Here is a 15,781-nt window from a genome sequence, read left to right on the forward strand (position 1 = left end):
ATCCTTTATTCCCGAAAAAAAAAATCTATCCTTAATTGTCTTTGCCAAAAAAGATTTGTTAAAATATTTTAACTTATTAACATGGTGATATATTTGACTAAATCTATTTCTAATCATCTATGCCAAAAATAATATGTTAAAAACATTACAAGTTATGTAATATTAAAAAGATTATCTTTTTCCAAATTTGTATTTTTATCATTTAACATTTAAGAACATTTAGTCATAGTATATAAATTTGGATTTTTTTTTTACTAGTTTTGCTTATATTCAGATATACAAATACATCCTATATATATATATAAAAAGGATTTCAGATTGTGAGATCAAAGCATATAAATGGGTGCCCACATCAGTTAGGCTATTGTTCAAATAATTGGTTGGTCCCTGCTTGAAATTTTTTGTACAAATGAAAGTGGTACATTAGAGGATTCTCACATACTCCGTACTAGGGTTATTGTTTTGGTGATTGGGAGTTTGTTGCAACTTCTTAACTTTTAATTCTTGCTTTGTATAAGATAAAGAGTGTGCATGAACAAGATAAATGATTGATGTTCTTAATTAGAGAAGCTGGTTGGTAAAATCACATATTAGGGTCAATAATTAGGTGTATAATGGCGGGTTAGTTATAAAATTAAAAAGTAGGGTGTCACTTTAAGAAATGAAAATTTGCCATACCATCTTATAGAATTTTTAAAAGTTGAGGGATACCATATAGAATTTCCTATAAAAAAAATTATACAAATGTATGTATGAGAGTTATTTTGAAATACCGTTCAATTAAAAATACATACATTTTCTATCCATTAATATATTTCATTTGTGACTAGGGTGTGATTAGAATCAATATACAACACATCAATGCTATATTTAAATCATTTTGTTATTCCTTTACAAACATGTAGTTGTATATGTACCATATATTATTAGTAACGGTGTACTTAGCTACTCAACCATCTGGGCTAAAAAAATTCTCCCAATGGAAAACTCGAAAAACGGGAAATGGTGAAACTCAGTTTACGGATAAAAGAGATCAACTAGATCACTCGAATAAGAAACCAAAACGGAAAATCAATCAGATGATTTTCAATGCTGAGAAGGAATCGGATGAACCCATGGTGGATACAATGGCGGTGGAGAATGAAACCCAACCAGACCAATTAATTAGGGCTGCTGGAAAGCAAGGGTATGAGATTCAATCTCCAGGGGTTTCATTTTGTGATAGGCTGAGAGGGATAACGAATTACCATCAAGAGGGTCAATCATTTATCCCGATTGAAGAAGAGGAAGATGTAGACGAGATATCGGACAATGAGGAAATTCCGGAAGAGGTCTTGAAGGATGAGAGATGCCCTGTTATCACTCTATCCAGGGAAGAAAAAAGGCAATTGCGAAAGCCATGGAAGGACTCACTGATAATTAAGATGTTCAGTGGGAGATTAGGGTACATGGGGCTTATGAGAAGGTTGAAGAAAAAGTGGAATATCAGAGGAGAACTGACTCTCACAGATATTGGATACGACTTCTATATCGCTCGGTTTACAAACAGTGCGGACTATAACTATGTCCTCACACAAGGGCCATGGCTTCTCGATGATAACTATCTGATAATTCGCAAATGGATATCGAACTTTGTTCCTGATGAAGTGCCAATCAAAGTTCTCACTGCTTGGGTGCGCATACCAAACTTGCCAGTTGAGTATTTCGACATTAACTTCTTAAATAAAATTGGAACAAAAATTGCCAGTGGATAAAACTACTGCTCAGGCAGATTGGGGGCAATTATTCACAAGACTTAGTGTTGAAATTGATCTTTTGAAGCCTTTATTGTCTAAATTCTGGTTAAAGGGTCGTGGAGAATTCAGTACGAAGGAATTCGTATGGTGTGCTATAAATGTGGTAAATTGGGGCATGTTGAAGATGAATGTCCATTGAATAAGATGGATGGTGACAACTCCTAAATAATAGTGCATGAGAATCCACTCCATACTAACAATCCAAAGCCAGAGGAAAGAGAAGATTTCGGTTCATGGATGCTTGTTAAAAAAGGGAAGAAAAAAGAACACAAAGCCAGCCAAGGTGGTGACTGTGGTGGACAAAGGAGGCAGTGGTGGTGCCAAAGGGGCTGCTCAGGCAAGTGGGGCTGTAACCAAGTTGGGAGTTAATCTAGGCAAGAATAAAGGAAAAGATATCCCAGGAGGAAATATCGGATTTGGCTCAAGATTTAACGTTTTAGAAGGAAACTTTGAAGAGGAAAATAATGAGGAAAGTGAGAAAGATAATGATGGAAATTATGATAATTCTATCAATTTAGGGGAAAATTCCCAAAATTTTCGCTTGGAAAAAGATATTCCTTTGAATTTTAATGTAGAGATTATCTCATCAAGTCAGCAGAATCCCAATTTAAAAAAATTTCCCAAAAAAAGCCCATCAAGAAAAGAAATAAGCATTGGGAGGAAAATCAACGAAGCCACTTAAGGAAAGCACTAATATTCCCAAGGATTCGAGAGATAAGAGCCCAGTAGAGTTTGTGCAAGGCGAGGAAAATACCAAAAAGATTCGAGAGGGAAAACAAGAAGCACAACTAGTAGCAATTCTTAAGCCATCACAAGCTATCGAACAGCCAGGAAATGTCTTCAATGAGCCATCCCCAAGTATCACTCATGTCTCGAACTCCCTCTCCAATCAAAGTGATAATCCCACCAGAGAAAATTTTGTGCGTTGGCCACCCAATGGAGGAACAGTACATAGTTCTCATGTGTCGCCTACTCCATTCGATCGATGGAGATGCAAATGGAATCAATGCTGCCACCAATTTCGAGCCCCCAAGAATTGGTGATTACAGCAAAGATACCCAATGAATTCCAGCGTTTGCTGTTGATGCTTAGACAAGCTTATGTGTCCCCTCTCCCCTCAATTCCTATTTATATGGAAGATAGTATACCAAATTTAAATCCGAACTCCTTACCTATTTCTTGCATGGTATGGAGCGTGCAAGGAGCCGGAAGCTCAAATTCATCACATTGCTGAAAGATTTGGTAAGAATTCATCACCCAAATGTGATTGCTTTATTCAAAACCCATATGGGTGGAGAACAAGTAGAGAAGATATGCAATATTCTGAATTATGATGATCATTTGAGAGTTGATGCTACGGGGTTCAGTGAAGGAATTTGGGTATACTAGCAATCAAATGTGGTGTGAGCACGATTTTGAAACACAAACAACATATTACGATGGAGATCTCTCGTGTGGGGGCTGTACCTTGGTATTTTTCAGCAATTTATGCAAGTCCAGACCCTTCGAATAGGAAAGAGCTTTGGGACGAGCTGGAAATTTTTGCTTTAACCCATGACAAACCTTGGCTCATGGCAGGGGATTTTAACGATATAGATTCTCCTCGGATGAAATAATTCATGACATGAAACAAACCGAAGATCAGTGTTATTCAATAATTGGGTTGAGGATATGGACCTTTTAGAAGTAGAGTTTTCTGGGGCTTCTCATACTTGGGCACGAGGGAAATTGCTAGAAACTAGACAAAGTGTTAGATTGGACAGGGCTCTTTGCAATGAACAATGGGAAGTTCGGTTCGATCACGCCTCGATGAAGCATTTAACAACCTTTCATTCAGACCACTGTCCTATTTTCATCTCACCAAATGGATTTGTTCCTTTAAATTCAATTCATAGACCCTTTCGCTTCCAAGCTACGTGGTTAACTCATGAAAATTTTAAGAAATTTGTGGAAGAGAAATGGGATAATGAAGGTGGATTAATGAATTCCCTTGCTAAACCGTCGACTGACCTCCAATCTTGGAATTGAGATGTGTTTGGGAACATCTTTAAACAGAAACGAGCTTATCTTGCACGCATTGCTGGAGTGCAAAAAAAGCTAGCCATCAACCTAGATTGTGGGCTCATAAAATTGGAAGCCAATTTGAGAAGAAATCTTGATGAAATTCTTGAAAGGTAAGAGCTGCTATGGTACCAAAAATCACACATAGAGTGGTTAAAAAATGGTGATCAAAATACAAGTTTTTTCCACCTTAGTACAATTGTCAAAAGATGGAAAAATAAGGTTAATGCTCTAAAGGGGGAGGATGGTCAATGTCTTCATGACAAGGTGGAAATTCGTGAAAAAGTGGTTACATATTTCTCGAAATTATTTGAGGAAGAAGAGGATTCTGATACTTTCGACCTTCCTCAAGATATATTTCCAGAATTGCCTATGCCAGAATGGAATTCTTTGGTTCGACCCTACCCTAAACTTGTAGTGGAGGCTGTGATCAAGGAGATGAGTGCCATGAAGGCTCCGGGGCCAGATGGATACCAAGTTCTTTTCTATCAGAAAAATTGGGATATTATTGCTGATACGGTCTATAAAACAATCATGCCCATCTTGGAAGGAAAGGGTCTGCCGCATAACATGAATGAAACCTTTATCACCCTTATCCCGAAAATTGACAATCCGGAGTTTGCATCTCAGTTTCGTCCGATTGGGTTGTGTAATGTAGCTTACAAAATTGTTACCAAGGTGGTGGTTAATAGACTGAAATATGTACTTCCACGGCTAATCTCCAGTACCCAAGCAAGCTTCGTCTCGGGAAGGCAAATCACAGATAACATTGTGATAGTGCAAGAAGTAATTCACACTATGAATAGGAAGCAGGGTGACGAGGGGAAAACTAGGTCGATATCTAATTTTCCCTTGATCAAACTAAATTTATAAACACTTAACAAACCTAAATACGAGTATAGAGGCAAGTCAAGGGTCGAACCCAAAAGAACGGTATTGTTCAAGCACTTTCAATTATGCGCCTAAGCTAGGTTGAAGACGAAGGTAAGAGAGAATACTAACAACTAACAAAACAAGTAACCAAGGAAATAAAACACTAGGAACGGGGATCAACAAGTAATCATGTCAATTGCAACAACTTGGGAAGAGCATGCCAATCAAAGGTTGTGAAGACTAATGATAAAAGCAATCAATTGGAATCAAAGAGCTATCTCCTAATTGTTAAGCTAGGGTTCACTACGAATAACAAACCAAGAGAATCACAATCAAAACCAATTGATAATTGCAATTCCTAAATCAGTTGTTCGTGTCATTAGCAATTACAATGCAATCTAGCATAATTTTCAAGGCCTAATCAAATTACACACATGAAAACCTTCATTAATCACTTTAATCTCAACAATCAATCAACACAATTCCCAAATTAATCACAATCAATCAATCATACAAGTTTCACCCAATTCCTAGCCTAACAACTACTCAAATATCACATCTATCAACTAAAGGAAATAGGAATCAACAATATATCAAGAACAATTAAACTAATCAACCATCAATCATCAAAATTAAACCAAACAAACATGTAATTTAACAAAGCAATAAGGTGAGATAGAGTTAAGAATGCTCATTGATAATAGAGATGATCTTCAACACAATTGTCACCCTTGTATCTTCAATCTCTCAATCACCATTGAAATCCTTCACTTTCTCTCTCTAAAACTACTCCTAATCTAGAGAGAGGAACTCCTAATCTAAGCTAATCCTCCTTAGAGGAGAGAAAACTATCATAAACTAAAGTATTTCATGAATGAAGAATAAAGAAGGCCGTACACTATATACACAAAAGGAGGAAATAATGAAATCGCTAGTAAAACCCAGAAAGCCGCGTCCGCGGGGCTAGGCCCGTGCCCGCGGGGTGCCCGTGGCCAGCCCTCTCCAAGTTCCTGGTCGAAAATGGGCAGAAATAGGTTGCAGCAGCCCCGCGCCCGCGGTACTGTAGCCCGCGCCCGCGGCAGTTTTGCAGGGTCAACTTCGGAAGGCTGTAACTCACAATCTAGGAATTGTATGAAAGCGTGCGACCTATCATTAGAAATCTCTTCAAGTCTAGTTTCCAAACCAACTTGAATCACCTCAATCCGATCTGTAGAACTTGAGATATGGCTGAAACATTGCACAAAGGTCCTTTTTGATACTTTGCAAACCTTCGTTTTCCTTTGTTTCTAACTCAAATTCAATTCCGAAAAGTGCATATTGATCCCAGGGGATGTTATTTTCAATTCCCATGCATATAGCCCGCGACGTACCTACAAAACAAGACAAAGATACGGAGAAGCGAGAGAAATAGCCGAGAAATGAATAAAATGATAAGAAAACCATTAAAAGCACGCATTTCTCTAAACTAACACAAAAACACGCAAATAGAGCATTATTCTCTAAAAACACGACATAAACGACTAAAAACGAGCATAGAAATATAAAGAAAACATAGCCTTAAGGTGCCATAAATGGCACGGATCAAATTCCCCCAAGCTAAACTTTTGCTCGTCCTCGAGCAAAACAAAATCCAACCCAAGGGAAAAATGAAGACATTATTCAAGCAAAGAAAGAAACAAGAAATCTAGAAAATATGGGAATATACACTAACTCACTTTCGTAGGAATCACAGTAAATTTTAGCAACTAAAGACAAGCCATTAAAACCCCTAGATCGCCCTAGAGGACGAGTGATGCTCTCGTAAAGGTTTCCTAAGAGATTAACCTATAACTCTCGTAATAATACAAACAAGGCAAAGCATGAGAAGGAAATCAAAAGAAAAGAAAAACAAACACATGTTCATGAAAGGACTTTTCTAAATGTACAAGCACAAATGAATGCAAATCTTTCTAAACAAGTAAGGGAGTGCACGTTTCAAGATACCCGAGGTTGATTGAAACATAAATATGCTAAGCATAGGAACTAGCTTTCGCAATCCACTTTCATCCCAAACGGTCTTACCGCGTCCTCCCTACTAGTCTCATATATTCCCCTAATGAGCATCTCAAAAGTTTCACGAAGGAACCAAAAAAGAGAAAATTTTGGGCTACTCGACGTCTTGACAATGCATCCCCTTTCCTTAAGCTTTAACTCATACTGCCCTCCCTTGGTACATGACTCAACCTCTAGGTCAAAAGGTCTTTCCCAATGGTTGTAACGTAAGGGAAAAAAGGGTGAGGGTAGGCTTAAAATTTAGAATTTGGCGGTATTCCTAATTAGTGACGCAAAGGGTGATCAATCCTCAACACCATAATCAAGAAGTCACCAAACAAAAACAAACTCACACCCCCAAGCTTATTCAAAGCTATATCCACTTGTATATATACAAAAAGCGTAAACGCTTCTCCCCCAAGCTTAAAGGAAACATTGTCCTCAATGCTTGAAAAGGGGAAAAGAAATCACATCAAAATATTTTTGATTTTTCTTATTTTCATTTTTTTTTCTTCTTCTTTCTAAGAAATTGTCCAAGCCTATTAAACTAAGGATGACTTTTACAAATTTGCATGTAATATGTCCTTGCCTCTTTTTTGTGTTTAAAGTTTGGACGGCTTTTTCATTTATTCATTTGCCATTATTCACACAAATATACAAAACATAATCTTACTTACAAATATGAACCAATATCCAAACTCATATACCACACACTCCAATAAAATGACCATTTGCTTCACAAAAACCAAAAACGGAACAAAAATGAAAACAAAGGCTCAAAATTCTAAAGATGTGGCTTGAAAAGAAGGGAAAAGGCCCAAATGGTTAGCAAGAAGGCAAATGTAAACCCAATGAACTAAAAAGAAAGAAAATTAACCTAGAAAAGAAAAATTACCACCCCGAAAAGATGTCTTTGTCTTCCCTATATGGCTCGGTCTCGAGTTTGAGAATTATGAGTCAAGATTCTAGATTAGGTCCGCGATAGTCAACGATCCATGCCGCTCATGAAAATATATGTTGAAGGCTTGAAAAATAATGAACCTCACATGGATGTAGCAAAAACTCACTATTGGTGTCAATTCGACTACAGGAAGCAACTACCAACATGCCACAAACAAGTAGAATCCGGTTTCATGGTCCTACTAGTTCTAACCAACTACCTTAGCATGCTTTATTCTAGAATCAACCAAGAGTACTCTCAAACCGTGCACACCATTACCATTTAAGAAGAAAAGCATTCAATTATACAAGTCCAAAAGTATTATGTCCAAAGCAAGAGTAAAACAAAGATACAATGCAATTCGCCTTGATAGAAACAAAAATGTTTTTGGAGTTTTTCAAGATAAAGAAACATGGAAACTCATATACAAAGGTGCATAACATATATGAATCAAATTCCCACCAAACTTGATAGGAAACCCTCCCCCAAGCTTGAATGAGACATTACACTCAAACATAAATCAAATAATCCATGGGAGGGGAAAACAAGGAGATTAATCCAACATATGTCCAACAAGTCCTCATCCACTTGAGAAAGAGCAAAGGAGGATATTACCGGATATTAGGTGGGTGTGAATACTCGCAAATGACCCAATTAAACCTTTCAAAACTAATTTCCTCAAGAATTGAACCTTGCCTTCCATATGGTAGCAAACATAGGAGTCAAACTTCCTTGATTCTTGATCCAAATCGAAGCACCACAGTATATCAAGTCATGTACCTAGCAAAAGGCACACAAACATTTCCATGAGAGAACATATATTCTAAAAAGAAAAGAAAATGAAAGTAATAAAACATGGGTTACTTCCCGAGAAAGGCTTTCTTAAGGTCCAAGATTAACCACTCTAGAAAATAATAATTCAACGCACGCAAGAGCTTGTCAAATGCACTACTACACATTTTGTAAGATAAACGGTAGTCAAATGACGGGAAAAGAACGTGCAACAAGATTATTGCATGCAAGTAAGAAGGGAGATGCCAAAAGAAAGAAGAAGAGGGATGAAAAGGAAAAATAAGAAAATAAGAAGAAGAAGGAGGAATAAAAGAATGGAAAGAAAAAGAAAAAGGCAAATCCTCCTCACTAAAATATTTTTGGGTGACAACATCACCCTTTTCCTCAATAAAAGACAAATGAGGGACATGAAAATCATCATAGACAAGGGGATCCCCAGTAAGCTCATCAACAAAGGAAGGGAGGGATATAGGAGTGTAAGGGATGTGGTTGGAATTGCTCGAAAAAGGGACATGAGAGGAGGGAATAGGGGCTATGGTCTCACAAATGAACTCTTTCTCACCACCATGTCTCCAATCACCAATAAGAGCATGAAAATCAATCATAGAATCCTCAAAAGAAGAACACTCATGATCATCATCTCCCTTAAACATCCAACTCCCAAGAGGAACTACATAATCTCCTTCACTACAACCATGAACAACATCTCCCTCAACTTCCTTAAAGCCTAAAGTCTTAAAGCCATGCATGAATGGATGCAAATTCATTTCAAACTCATCTCTCTCCCATGAAGCATTCTTAATGAACTCACTCAAAAGGCTATGGGTTTTCATTTGACACTCAAAAAGCACATTGGTCATAACCTCAATCAAGTCCAAATACTCATGGATAGAAGAATCACAATCATGCATAAGAGACTCATTAAGATGGGAAGTAGGGTTAAGGTTATCAAAATCAACACTTTCTTCATTCTCAACTCCTTCACCATCACTCAAATGCTCACCAATAGGATCCGCACACTCTCTTGGTTGCTCAAAATCATCATCATCATCCTCAACACACTCATTAAATTGAGTTTTTCACAAACAAGCATCAAGGATGAAAATTGGCTTTCTAACTCTTCTCCTCTTCTCTTTTCCTCCTCAATACGCTCCTCATTCTTTTTCATTATCTCTAATTGACCTCTCATAGAATTAAGAATCATCTCCTTACTAGGCCCAAGCTCATTATCAAGCTCAATGCACCTAATTTGAGACTCAAATATATCAATAAGGGATTCAAAAGATGTAGAAGGTTGAGGCTCAACAAGAGAAGAAGAAGGATTATAACTAAGATTGAAAGAATCAACATTAAGATCATGAGCATATACATCACATTGGGGAGTGGGGGAACAATCAAACACATGAGATTTATCATCAAGGGAATGAAGCACATAACAAGAAGGCATGGTAAATAATGAAGAATATTAAAATACACCATTAGCATCAACTTGAGCATGCACTTCATCATCTTGAACAAAAAGAGAAATAAAGTTGAAATCATGTGTTCTTGGTTCACTTAATGGATCATGTAACAAATCATGGGAATTCATGCTAATATTAGAAGAAGAAAGACATTGCACATCAATATTAGAAACATGATTACCCCTATTATAGACATCCCTAGCAAATCAACATAAAAATCCCAAGCATCATCAATTGAAAATGCTCTAAATTCACCATTATGCATGCATTCAACTTCATTTCTAGTTTGCTCATTCAAACCAAAATAACAAATCTCACAAGCCTCCCAAAGATTACAACAATTATAATCCAAATATCCCTTAAGTCTATTGAAATATTCATAAAAAAGGCTCATTGTCATATTGAGGAAATGATAGACATGCCATTTTTTTTCTCTCTTTTTTTTTTCTTCACAAAACTAACAAAAATCAAATAAAAGAAAAGTATACACAAATACCTAGACTCAAGCAATCAAAAACACTCAAACATAGACACCGTTCCCCGGCAACGGCGCCATTTAAACGAGGGGAAAACTAGGTCGTTATCTAATCTTCCCTCGGTCAAACTAAATTTATAAATACTTAACAAACCTAAATACGAGTATAGAGGCAAGTCAAGGGTCGAACCCAAAGGAACGGTAATGTTCAAGCACTTTCAATTATGCGCCTAAGCTAGGTCGAAGACGAAGGTAAGAAGGAATACTAACAACTAACAAAACAAGTAACCAAGGAAATAAAACACTAGGAACGGGGATCAACAAGTAATCATGTCAATTGCAACAACTTGGGAAGAGCATGTCAATCAAAGCTTGTGAAGACTAATGATAAGAGCAATCAATTGGAATCAAAGAGCTATCTCTTAATTGTTAAGCTAGGGTTCACTACGAATAACAAACCAAGAGAATCACAATCAAAACCAATTGATAATTGCAATTCCTAAATCAGTTGTTCGTGTCATTAGCAATTACAATGCAATCTAGCATAATTCTCAAGGCCTAATCGAATTACACACATGAAAACATTCATTAATCACTTTAATATCAACAATCAATCAACACAATTCCCAAATTAATCACAATCAATCAATCATACAAGTTTCACCCAATTCCTTGCCTAACAACTACTCAAATATCACATCTATCAACTAAAGGAAATAAGAATCAACAATATATCAAGAACAATTAAACTAATCAACCATCAATCATCAAAATTAAACCAAACAAACATGTAATTTAACAAAGCAATAAGATGAGATAGAGTTAAGAATGCTCATTGATAATAGAGATGATCTTCAACAAAATTGTCACCCTTGTATCTTCAATCTCTCAATCACCATTGAAATCCTTCACTTTCTCTCTCTAAAACTACTCCTAATCTAGAGAGAGGAACTCCTAATCTAAGCTAATCCCCCTTAGAGGAGAGAGAAACTATCATAAACTAAAGTATTTCATGAATGAAGAATAAAGAAGGTCGTACACTATATATACAAAAGGAGGAAATAAATAAAATCGCAAGTAAAACCCAAAAAGCCGCGCCCGCAGAGAAATCGGCCGTGCTCACGGGGCTAGGCCCGCGCCCGCGGGGTGCCCACGGCCAGCCCTCTCCAAGTTCCTTGTCGAAAATGGGCAGAAATAGGTTGCAGCAGCCCCGCGCCCCGCGACAGATTTTCAGGGTCAACTTCGGAAGGCTGTAACTCACAATCTAGGAATCATATGAAGGCGTGCAAACTATCAGTGGAAATCTCTTCAAGTCTAGTTTCCAACAAAACTTGAATCACCTCAATACAATTTGTAGAACTTGAGATATTGCTGAAAAAATGCACAAAGGTCCTTTTTGATACTTTGCAAACCTTCGTTTTCCTTTGTTTCTAACTCAAATTCAATTCCGAAAAGTGCATATCGATCCTAGTGGATGTTATTTTAAATTCCCATGCATATAGCCCGCGACTTACCTACAAAACAAGACAAAGAAACGGAGAAGCGAGAGAAATAGCCGGGAAATGAATAAAATGATAAGAAAACCATTAAAAGCACGCATTTCTCTAAACTAACACAAAAACACGCAAATCGAGCATTATTCTCTAAAAACACGACATAAATGACTAAAAAAAAGCATACAAATATAAATAAAACATAGCCTAAAGGTTCCATAAATGGCACGTATCACAGGGAGAAAAAGGACTTATGGCAATAAAAATCGATTTTGAAAAGGCATACGATAGACTCCGTTGGTCTTTTATCCGTGATACTATGGTTCAAATGAATCTTCCTATCCTTATGATTGAGCTAATCATGGAGTGTATCACATCAGCTTCTCTTCAAGTTTTGTGGAATGGAGAACCGTCTCCAAGTTTCAAGCCTTCGTGAAGAATACGACAAGGGGATCCCCTTTTGCCATATTTATTTGTCATGTGTATGGAGCGGTTCTATTAGACAATTGAAGAATCCATCGTACAGAAAAAATGGAAGCCTATTCGAGCAAGCCGGGATGGTCCTATGCTCTTGTAGGGAATATTTCAAGCATTACCCCAAACTTGAACCCCACTGTGATCATACACTTAAGTATGGTGGCGTCCAAAGGGAAGAAAGATAGAGCAAAAGAGTCGCCAACAAGTTTTAGGAACTTGTAAACCGTTCACAGGGTGAAGGTTACACCCCTTAACGATCCAAGAGATCGTTTACTCCAATAGGTCTGGAACCATGACTGGAAGTTCGGGGATGAAGGTACAAATCCAATCTAAAAGAGATTAAACCTGCCCTAAAAATAGGCCTCTACTTTATTCTTCTCGTATTCATGTGCGCTTTCTGACTAACATACAATCAATAGGTTAACCCTAAACGTGTTTATCTATGTTGGTTGAGTATTAATGCACAAATAAAACTATCATTGACGATCACTTGAATTATAATCAGATTAATCTAAATAAGATTATTAATTATCTTATTAAGCGTGATTACAAGTACAAATTCCCTTTAAACATGCATAAAAGGTGTGATCAAGCAATAATAATAAATATAATCAAGCAACATAATAACAATCATCATCATGATCCTAACAATTATAATCATAATAACAATCATAATAATATCATCGTTAAAGCTTAAAAATAATAGTAAGATCCTAGGCATGATACTAAACATTAAAGATCAAAGCTTTAGCCCTAACATGATACTAACATGATATTAGGAAAGAAAATAGGAAGCATCATAGAAACATAATTGATATAAGAAACTTAATTATTACCCTAAATATGATACTAGGAAGCAATAAAAGATCCTAACATGATTTCTATATCAAAATATCAATAAAGCAATTAAAGTACTTACTTCGATGCCTCTTACCTCTTTCTAATAACAAAATACTAGCGTTAGTAACTTCAAGGAAAATATAAATCAAAACAATTAAATTAAATAATTGAAATAGAGATTTGGGACCAAACCCTCAGAATATCAAACCTTTCACGTCTAGAGCGAAGGCAACTTCAAAATTAGCTAGGTGTGTCTAGTGCTAATGTATGAGGAATTGTGTTTGTAAAAGGTTAGGCTAGAAAGAGGGAGAGAGAATAAGCTTTAGCTTAGAGAGAGAGAAGAATTAGAGATTTCTGGTTATTAAAAACGGAGGTCGAAGGACCCTATTTATATGAAAACAGGCCGGAATTGATAGAAAAGAGTTAGAGTTTGAAAAGGAATAAAACAACTTCCTGTCGCCAACGATAGAGCTTGTCGCCAGGCGACGAACTTGGCGCCAGGTGCTGCATTGCAGCGCCAGGCGACGAACCTGTGGTCAGGCAATGCAGTGATTTTCAACGCGTGTTCAACACGGAATCCACTTCTCGATAAAATTGAGTCGTAAAATCCGTACAAAGGCTAAAATTGTATTTTCATATAAAACCCTTATTTTATTCCAAATAAAACTCATATACATAATTATCAATCCTAATCCTATTAGGATAAAAAAGAACCTTCTAGATGATTCTAGAAGACAATAATCAATCCTAATAGCTTTAGGAATGATAATAGGTCCTCCTCTATATCATTGGGCCGTATATAAGAACCAAACCGGGCCCAGTTTAGTATTTTGGCCATAACTTCCTCATTATTCATTGGAATTGGGCTTATAACATATAATTGGAAAGCTCTTTTCAAACCCTATCCAACTACACCATTATTGGACCCTTGTAATGGATCAAACTGAATAGGATGGGCTATTTTCATAAAATAGAGCAGATTTTCGAAAACTGAAAGAAAGATTTTTTTCATAAAAACTAACCGTAACATTAGACTTTTCACACTTTCACTTCATTCGATTTTGATTCGACGCGAAAGGTATTCATCACTGGGTTTGGTTTTGGGGAGACACAAGTGGGTGTCTATAGAAGCCCCCACTTTGACTGAGTTTGGAGAAACTTATGTTTCGAAAACAAAAGTTAAAGTAGCGATAGGGACGGAGAATGATTCAGAACGTTCTACGATCCTAAATCATTGTAACGTCAATACCTGCAAAACTAGCGTTATTTAAACAAATAAAAGAGTTAAGAAACGCGTATCTTGCACCGTCGAGTACACGTCTCTAGAGGTAACCGATTTTTGTTGCATTTGCTGAAGACCGCTCTGCTTGTAGCTGCCTCCAATTTCCGCCGCGATAGTCTTCCGCAAGCTAGGAAACACCATTGAAGACAACTCTGCTTGTAGTCATCCTCTACCGTTTGTGACCATCCTCCGCAAACTAGGGAACACGATCGAAGATAACTCTGCTTGTAGCCATCTTCAGTTTATTATGACAACTCTCCGCAAGCTAGGGAACGCCGTCGATGACCATTCTGCTTGTAACGATCCTCAGTTCTTTTGGCGATAATATTCCGAAGAAAATTATCGAAGACCACTGCTTGTTGATCCTTAATGATTGAATTTTTCTGTTGCGATATTTGCTGAAATTGCTGCTATGCCAGTACGTCGGCGCATTTGCTTTTTATGAACCATTACGTCGGTGCCTACGATGAGCCAATGCTTAGGCGCTTTAAGCGAAGTGAGACGATCATTTATTAGGTCGATCACTTTTTGTGATTGTAATCGAGTCGATTACTAGATCACGTCAAATTGCTTATAGGGGCTAACTGGCGTACCAAGGAACCCAAACTGCTGCATGAGGTCCACATAACCATATTACGGGGCCACACACTCTGTCGCCGCACCAGCGCTTGCTGGAAGACCCTGTCGCCGCGAATTTTGCTTGTCGCCAGACAACAGGCTTGTCGCCAAGCAACTATTTTGTCGTCTAGCGCTGCAATCGGTATTTCCGAATAAAACCCGTTTCTTCTTCATTTTTCGTTCATTGCTTTTGCTGCTTTGCGTTTTGCTCTAAATCTTCAAATTGCTTGTTCTTGCTTATTTGTCCACCAAATTCGCTCAAACTTGTCGCAAAGAAAAGCTTATTTCATCTAGTTTCCCGATCTATGTAAGTTTTCTTCAAACTCACCTCGAATTTTGCTGAATTTGCGCGTGTTTTGTTCATGTATTTTCCGGAAATTCAAAACTTATTTTGCTTAATTTACTTTGTTTGTTTAGTTTTATGCCATGAAATTGCTTGATTATGCTTGTATATTTCCTTGGGAGTGTTTTGAGACTTGTTTTACTCAATTTGGTGGAGAAACGAATAATTTACCATTGTTAAACCTCTCGAGCTCATGAGAACAATGTGGCTTGTTCTTCGCGTTTTTGCTAGCTATTCTTGTACAATTTGTCACAATAGTTGTCATAGTATTGCAAGAAATTGTTTGATTGCTTGAAA

Source organism: Chenopodium album, chromosome 3 (genome assembly GCF_948465745.1).
Source record: "Chenopodium album chromosome 3, dcCheAlbu1.1, whole genome shotgun sequence".
In the NCBI taxonomy this organism is placed as follows: Eukaryota; Viridiplantae; Streptophyta; class Magnoliopsida; order Caryophyllales; family Amaranthaceae; genus Chenopodium; species Chenopodium album.